The 9,387-nt window shown below is 37.4% G+C and overlaps 1 protein-coding gene across 1 annotated transcript in view; it reads right to left on the bottom strand.

Annotated features, from left to right (window-relative positions):
- Window positions 1-2,924, bottom strand: part of LOC132386722 (sialic acid-binding Ig-like lectin 12) — a gene marked incomplete at its 3' end in the record, with an annotated part of 67,237 nt that extends 64,313 nt beyond the window's left edge. Inside the window, exon 1 of the mRNA XM_059959072.1 lies at window positions 2,785-2,924. The remainder of the gene's footprint in view (window positions 1-2,784) is intronic.
- Window positions 2,925-9,387: the final 6,463 nt, after the last annotated feature.

The following is a 9,387-nucleotide window of genomic DNA, read 5'->3' on the forward strand; positions in this document are numbered from 1 at the left end:
GTTTCGAAGAAGTAGAGGGGTTACAGAAGGACTTAGACAGATTTGGAGAATGGGAATAGAAGTGGCAGATGGAACAGTGACAGGAAGTGTATGGTCATGCACCTTGGTAGAAGAAATAAAAGGGATGACTATTTTCTAAATAGAGAGAAAATACAAAGAATTGAGACATAACGACACTTTGGAGCCCTTGTACACGGTTCCCTAAGGGTTAATTTGCAGGTTGAGACTGCGGTGAGGAAGGCAAATGCATTGCTAGCTTTCATTTCAAGACTAGAATGTAAAAGCAAGGATGTAAAGCTGAAACTTTATAAAGCACTGGTGAGTCCTCACTTGGAGTATTGAGAGCAGTTTTGGGCCAATTATCTTAGAAAGGTCATGCTGAAACTGGAGAGGGTTCAAAGAAAGTTCATGAAAATGTTTCCAGGATTGAATGGCAGGTTTGATACTGTCATTTAAAGTAAAATTGGATAGGTATATGGACAGGAAAGGAATGGAGGGTTATGGGCTGAGTGCAGGTCAGTGGGACTAGGTGAGAGTAAGCGTTCAGCACCGACTAGAAGGGCCGAGATGGCCTGTTTCCATGCTGTAATTGTTATATGTCTATATGGTTATGTGAAGAGCATTTGCTGACTCTGGGCCTTTATTCACTTGATTTCAGAAGAATGAGGGGTGACCTCATTGACCCCTATCAAAAGATGAAATGCCTTGATAGAGTGGATGTGGAGATGGTGTTCCTATGGTGGGGGAGTCTAAGACCAGAGGACACAGCCTCAGGCTAGAGGCGTGTCCTTTTAGAACGGAGATGAGGAGGAATTTCTTCAGCCAGATGGTGGTGAATCCGTGGAATTCTTTGCCACAGGCAGCTGTGGAGACCAAGTCTTCATGTATATCTAAGGCAGAGGCTGATAAATTCTTGATTGGCTGGGGCATGAAGGGATATGGGGAGAAGGCAGGACATTGGGACCGAGCGGAGGATTGGGTCAGCGAAGATGAAGTGGTGCAGCAGACTGGACGGGCCCAATGACCTGATTCTGCTCCTGTATCTATGGTCTTAAATAGAGGTACAACAATCGCCACTCGCCATTCGTCTGGGACCTCACCCGTGGCTAGAGTTTACAGGTGCTGAGACTGAATGGTGTCAGCAGAACCACACTGTTTCCCTCTCTCTCTCACACACAGACGAGCTTACAATGAGGTGCTGATGAGAGCCCAGCCTTGGGAATTAGGAATCCTCGTGAATGGAAAGGTAGGGATGAGGATTCCACGTGCCGATGAGCCGAGAGAATTGGCTGATGAAATGCCCATCAGTAGTGGACACCAAACCCTGATCTATAAGCTGTCTGACTTCCTGTGCAAATTTCACACAAGTGCAGCTGCTGCATCTCACCTCCCCAACATCCTGATGCTGGGCGTTGTATAGCTAAACCGCGATACTGATAAAGAACTCGCTGGACAAAGCTTTGCAGCTCACATTAGGACCTGAAATATTGGATAACTCGCTGCCTAAGTGGCTACTGCAGATTGATCTCACTGCTTCATCTCACAACCCAACAACCCGACCATGCACACTATTCGTGTCTCTGTGCTCTGCGATTCAAACTTCCCAGGCTCAACAATATATCCCACCACGTTTCTGTTGTTTAGAATCCTACTTCACCCAAGCTCAGCTTCTCATACACTGACATCGGTATACCTGCTCCCCCTGCAACGTGCTCATCGATGTCTCGGCTCAGCGACACCTGGGCCACTCATACTTACCATTGTTCCTTCCAGTCCCGGCTATCCTTACTTGTCCAGGCAATGTTCCAGTGCTCAAGAACACATTTCATTCATAAGACATCTTTCACGTCACTTTCTGGACACCCCAAAACTCTCTGCAGCCAGTGAAGTGCAGTCACCACGGTAACTGAAGCTTACGTGGTTTAAAGCAGAGGCTGAGAGGTACTTGATTAACCAGGGCACCAAAAGTTATGGGGGAAAGGCAGGAGATTGGGGTTAAGAAGGAAAATAAACCAGCCATGATCAAATGACTGAGGAGACTCAATAAGCCAAATGGCTTAGTTCTGCTCTTGTGTCTTATGATCTTAATGTTGCACAGAAGTTCCCATAAACAGATAAAAACACAAAATGCTGGCAGAACTCAGCAGAAACATCGTCACTACCTCCTCCCATAGATGCTGTTTGGCCTGCTGAGTTCTGCCAGCACTTTGTGTGTTTATTTATTTCCGGCATCTGCAGATTCACTCGTGTTCCCATAAACAGAAATGAGATAGTGTTCCAGAGCAGCAATTCTGCAAGAGATGTGAAGAAAACTGGGTTATCGGATGGAACTCCTCACTGCTCTTCAGGATCCAGAGATTTATCCACTTTTATATTCCTTAAAAGTGCCAGTACTTCCTCCTTTTTAATCGTCATAGTTTCCATGACATCCCTACTTGTTTCCCTTACCTTACACAATTCAATATCCTTCTCCTTAGTGAATACTGAAGAAAAGAAATTGTTCAAAATCTCCCCCATCTCTTTCAGCTCCACACATCGCTGTCCACTTTGATTCTCTAAGGTCCCAATTTTATCCCTCACTATCCTTTTGCTATTAATTTTACTATTATTTTACTGTAGAAACCCTTTGGATTTATTTTCACCTTACTTGCCAAAGCAACCTCATATCTTCTTTTAGCTTTTCTAATTTCTTTCTTAAGATTCTTTTTACGTTCTTTTCACATTTCTCGAGCACCTCATTTTCTCCATTCCTGGTCGGAATGAAAGCATTTCTGCTCTACTTACGAAATATTCCCCAGGACTGCCGTTTAAATCCAGTTAGACAGAGGTTTGTAGCTCTGCTTCAGAACCTGCTTGTCACTAATGAAGTGCTGTAATGAACGGGATCTCGGGCTACCGGCTTTCTTTTGTGACTGCAGCGAGTTAGATGGAATTAAGTGCTGAGCTGAGGGTGCAGAGAAACACTGTCAATCCGGGAGAGGGGCAGGGTGGAAATGGTGGTTTCAGCTGTGTAGTTTATTTGTCCTTATTTATAGTATTGGTTGCACATTGGTGAAAAGCTGTGCAGTTTTGTTCTTACAAAAAGGTGTGGATTAACTGTTTCATATTATAATAACAGAGCCAATCAGATCTCATAAGTCATACAGCAGAGGAAGCAATACCAGCACAGATCAGCCATTGGATGGTGGGGCAGGTCTGAGGGGCCTGATGACACCCTCCTGGCTTGATCTTGCTGTATTTTTGTGTCCTACCAGACAGCAGAGGTCCACAGCTTTAAATGCTAGACCCAGACCCAAGCACTTTCTCCAGGCTGTGTTCTCAGTGCTGACATGGGTATCACAGACAGCCTCATAAACCAAAGGTTCAATTTGTTATCAAAGTATCTCTAAGATTTGTCTTCTCCAGACTGCAATAAAATACAGAAACCGATAACAATTCAAAGAAAGACATCTATTCAATCCCTCCCCAAACAAAAAGAAAAAGAAACAAGACCTCACAAAGCCCCAACCCCTCCCTCGCACAAAAACTAACATCACTCAGATGGAGAAACAGCAGCCAGAAAATTAAACCCCACAGCACCAGCCTGCCAATCACAACAAGAAAGAATGGGCAAAAACACAAAAAATATAGAACTGAAAGAGGCTAATATGAATTACATAAATCAGAGAATTCTCAAAATTTTGAAACATCTCCAAGGGCAGAAGAATGAGCGGGGATCGCATTGAGACCTTTCGAATGTTGTAAGGCCTAAACAGAGTAGATGTGGAAAGGATGTTTCCCAAGGTGGGAGAATCTGGGACAAGAGGGCACAGCCTCAGAATAGAGGGGGATCCATTTAAAACAGAGAAATTTCTTCAGCCAGAGGGTCGTGCATTTGTGGAATCTGTTGCCACAGGCAGTTGTGGAGGCCAGGTCGTTGGGTGTATTTAAGGCAGAGATTGACAGGCTCTTGATTGGACGTGGCATCAAAGGTTATGGGGAGAAGGCTGGAAACTGGGGTGGAGGAGGAGGGGAAAAAGGATCAACCATGATTGAATGGCAGAGCAAACTCGATGGCCTAATTCTGCTCCTACGTCTTGTGTTTGCTCCATTTTAGAGACAAGGATCGCATTATTAAGCTTTCAAGAAAACAAAGAATATTTTCATTTCAAGGCTCAGAAGTCCATTTTTATGAAGATTTTCCACGTGAAATTGTTAAACAACACGTTGCTTTTGCTCCTCTATGAAACTGACTTATCAAAGGAAGCTTTTTCCATTATTACAGTATCCAGCAAAATTAAGGATCATTATTAAAAATTCTTAATTGGTATTTTCCGTGATCCAGCTGAAGCATTGCGTTTTATTAACTCTTTGTCTGATGAGTCCGATGGTGAATCTGAAGTTTGGAGATTGAATGACTTATAATGGTTTGATTGTCTCGCGGTGTAAAGACTAATAAAATTGTAAGATTTGATGGTCACAGAAACCTTATTTTAAAATGTATTTTTATTTTTGATAAAGACTGGTTTGGAGTGTTTTAACCTTAGAAGATATAGTGTGAGAACTGTTGATAGGCTGTCATTAAGTTTGAACCATCTGGAACTTTTTTTTGCAGTATTTAAATGTATCAATCATTTTCTTTTATTCCGTATGCTTTATTGAAGATCTTTCAAAGTAATTATTTGGATTTCCTTGTGTTTTAAAGAGAGATTGGACAATTTAAATATGGCAATTGTTTTTCTTTTGTGCAAATATTTCAAGAATTGTTTTGGATGTGTTTTCCTTCCCTTATCCAATAAGGTTTCTTTCAAATTGAAGGTCATTTGGCTTTACAAGAAAAACACTATCCTTCCAATTTAATTATACTGATATGTGTACTGTAATGAGATTTATATTCTGTAGAGGGAGATAGAGATGTCTATTTTATTATTATTTTTTATTACATAGCTAGGCGGAGTTGGATTCGCGTCTATGCTTTTGTTGGGGCTTGCTTCGATTGACATCGACTTGTTTCTGGGCTTTGTAGGTTGGGTGTTTTTTTTTCTTTTTTTTATCTACATTATGGAATCCCGGAGCATAGGCTAATGATTTTAATTGCTGTTCATTTCCGCCATTTTTGATCACTTTATCCGGACGTGTGTCAAACTACTTTTTTTAGATACAAAGTTTCATGATGATATCTAAACAGTTAAATGTTTTAGCTTGGAATGTTCGCGGTTGGAATCATCCTTTTAAGCATAAGAAAACATTTAAAGTCATAAATCAATTCCAGCCTGATATACTTTTTGCTCAAGAGCTCAAACATCAACTTCCTAACCATTCTGTATCACTTACTCATCCCTTTTTAATCGATTATGGTTTAATAGAGTTCTGGAGGCATATGCATCCTAGTGATAGAGAATATTCTTTTTTCTCACATGTTCATAATAAATATTCAAGAATTGACTATTTTATAGTTGACCCTCAACTTTTATTTAATGTTCAGAAATATGAGTATGATGCGATTGCTATTTCTGATCATGCTCCTTTAAATTTAATATCTGAATTGAAAGATGTTGTTTTTACCAGACCATTTTGGCATTTTCCAGAACACTTATTACAAAGGTGCAGAATTTATTGAGTTTATTGAAACTCAGGTAAAAGAGATTTTTCTTTTTAATAATATAGGAAACATCTCAAAGTTAGTAATTTGGGATACATTAAAAGCTTACCGACGTGGTCAAATTATATCATATATAGCTAAATTGAAGAAACAAACAAGAATGGAATTAGATAAAATTTCTAATGTTACGGATTCAAGCAACAATAAATATATGAGTTAGGCAGGGGTTTCTATAACAAATAACTTGTTTATTAACCACTGAAAACAAACCCCCCAAAAATAAACAAACCACTCACGTAATCGGAAATCAGCTGCTGTGCGGCAGCTTAAACGGTTCTTAAAGCAATGAAGCTTAAGCAGTTCTTAAAGCGATGTTGCAAACACAGAGTATTCAAAGTAGTACTGCAAAAGTTCAAAATGCTCACAGCCCATTTAAAGGGCAGAGTTTCTAAGATGATTTAAATTCTCTTTCACATCGTGTTGTTGCAGTTCCCCGTCGAACCACACTTTTCCCACGAAGAATTTAGAAAGATGAAGAATGAAGCGGCTTAAAGACACTGACCTTTCCTTTACAACACTGTACTCAAACCTTTCTGCTATTCACAGGGATTAACACGAGTACAGTCACCAAATTCCTTCCAAATAAGGATCAAACAAGGTCGAACCTGTTGCTCTGTCGAAATCGATTCTCCTCGATCTTTTAACTCCCGAACTCCGATCTTCACTCTCCAATGATGCTCAACTAGCAGTATTATAAAGAAACTGCCAGCAATGACCTTTTAAACTTTAGGCATTCGATAAAACTTCATCTTTCAACTAAACTGCATCATAACATTAAATCACGCAGTGGCATGAAGTCAACATGGCAAATCCAGCCACGAACTGCCCCTCCTCACAGGGAGGGGTCCTCCTTTTATACCCTGTAAAAAAAAACCTGTCACATGACCTCTACTGGCAGGAAAATGACGTCACTCCACCATCACATGACCATTACCTCAAGTCCGGTATAGCTTCAACCCCTGTCACATGACAAGGGTACCACTGTCACGTGTCACGGGTACGTAACACTAAACAAATTAAAGAATTAGATAACATTAATGCAATCTCTCCAAATGTTGTTTCATTTAAAAGAAGAGTAGAACTACAATCACAGTATAACTCATTACTATCATATCCTATTGAAGGATATTTACTTAAATTGAAAAGTCAATTTTATATTTCTGGGGATAAAAATAATAAGCTCTTAGCTTTCCAACAAAGAGCAGTCAGAGCTAAAAGACAAATTTTAAAGATCCATACAAACAATGGAGATATAATAAGTAACTATGAGGATATTAATGACACCTTTCAAGATTTTTACTCTGATCTTTTTCGATCTCAATTTCCTGCTGATTCCTCCAAAATGGAAGCATTTTTACATAAGATTAAATTTCCACAAATTTCTGACGAAGATCAACAGAGGCTTGATGCTCTAATTACTGAGCATGACATTCAGAAAACTATTTCATCAATGCAATCCGGTAATGCTCCAGGACTTGATGGTTATTTGGTAGGATTTTGCAAAAAATTTGAAAGATTACTTGCTCCGTATCTTTTGGAAATATTTCATGAATCCTCTGAGAAGGGTAATTTACCTTCTTCTTTTTATGAAGCATCTATTTCCTTAATTCTTAAAAAGATAAAGACCCTGTTGAATGCTCATCATATAGATCTATTTTACTATTAAATGTGGATGCAAAAATTCTTTCTAAAATAATGGCTAACCACTTGAAAATGTAGTTAATTAAAATCATCTCTATGGACCAATCGGGCTTTACTAAAGGCCATTACTCTTTCTCTAATGTTCAGAGATTGATGAATGATATTTATTCACCATTATCTAAGCAATCTCAGATAACTGCAGATCTAATTTATCTCTCGTTGCAGAAAAGGCATTCGATAGAGTTAAGTGGCCATACTTGTTCAAAGTATTAGAAAAATTTGGTTTTGGTAATAATTTTAATAGATGGAATCAAATGATCTATAAGAACCTTATTCCCACGGTCATTACTAACAATTACTTGCCTTCTTTCTTTTCACTTTCTCATGGTACTAGACAGCGATGTCCATTAAGCCCTTTATTACTTAATCTGGTATTGGAACCTTTAGCTATAACATTATGGGAGGCCAAAAACATTCATGGTATTTCTAAAAATGGAACCATACATAAGATTTCTCTTTATGCAGATGATCGTTTGATTTTTATTTTGAATCTTGAGGAACCAATTCCTAATCTTTTGGAAACACTTAAAGATTTTGGAAATTTTTCAGGATATAAACTTAATTTGAATAAAAGTGAATTGTTTCCATTAAATGCTCCTGTTAATATATATAATGATATTCCTTTCAGAATTGTTAATACATTTAGGTATTTAGGTATTATAATTACTAAAAAATATAAAGATCTTTATAAAGTTAATATAGTTCCTCTAGTAGACTCCATGAAATTGCTATTTTCTAGATGGGATCCACTTACTCTTTCTTTAATAGGTCGTATCCATGGTGTTAAAATGATGATTCTACCTAGATTTTTATATATATTCCAAAATATACCTATCTTTTCAGCTAAAAATGTTTTTGATCAAATTGACTCTCTTATTTCTTCCTTTATTTGGAACAATAATAGACTAAGAATTAACAAGGACCATTTACAAAAACCCAAAAAAGATGGTGGACTTACACTTCCTAATTTAAGACTGTATTATTGGGCTGTGAATAGTAGACACTTATGTTTTTGGCTATACTGGCTTAATAAGAGCCAAAAACCAGTTTGGGAGAATTTGGAATTAAAAGCTGTTAAATAATTTCATTAAACTTCAATATTAGGAGCTCTACTACATTTACATCTCTCTAATATTCCAAATTTAAAATTTTACCCGGTTATTAAACAATCTTTATGGATTAGATTCAGTTTCGTAATTTTTAAAATTTTAAACAATTTAAGTTGTCTCATTTTTTATATCAAAACTTTTCACTTAAATTTTCAGTAATCAACCCCATTTTTCTCCTATAGAAAAATAAAGGGATCTGTTTTTTTACAGATTTATTCTGTGATGGTCAATTGATGACTTTTGAAGATTTAATTAACAAATACTCTCTCGCTCATACACATTGTTTGCAATATTTTCAAGTTAGAAATTTTTTACAAAAATATTTACCTAAGTTTCCATATTTACAAGAATCTGATTTGTTGGATTCCATTTTGAAATTGAATCACTTAGTGAAAGGTTCCATTAGCAGAATTTATAATTTATTTTTGTTACAAAAAGAGAACCTATCACTAAAGATTAAACAAGATTGGGAGAGAGAACTTAATATGACCTATGTGAATGAAGATTGGGTTCGAATTTTGAAAAACGTTAAGTTCTTCTTCTATATGTGCCAATCACTGTTTAATTCAAAAATTGTCCATCGTTATTATTTAACAAAGGAGAGACTATCAAAAATATTTCCTAGTGTAGATAATTACTGTGATAGGTGTAAAACTGAAGTCGCTACTTTGTCACATATGTTCTGGTCATGTTCTTCATTAAAACTGTCTTGGAAATCTTTATTTTCTACAATCTCTAAAGCTTTGAAAATTAATTTACAACCTAATAGACTAACTGTCCTATTTGGAATAGTTCTGCATCATATTCCGGGTATTTCATCTTCAGATCAACATGTAATTGCATTTGTTACATTGTTGGCAAGAAGGGCTATTTTTATTAAAATGGAAAGATATATCTTCCCCTACATTAATTGAATAGTTTTCTCAAGTAATGTTA

Source organism: Hypanus sabinus, unplaced genomic scaffold (assembly GCF_030144855.1).
Source record: "Hypanus sabinus isolate sHypSab1 unplaced genomic scaffold, sHypSab1.hap1 scaffold_1272, whole genome shotgun sequence".
NCBI lineage: Eukaryota > Metazoa > Chordata > Chondrichthyes > Myliobatiformes > Dasyatidae > Hypanus > Hypanus sabinus.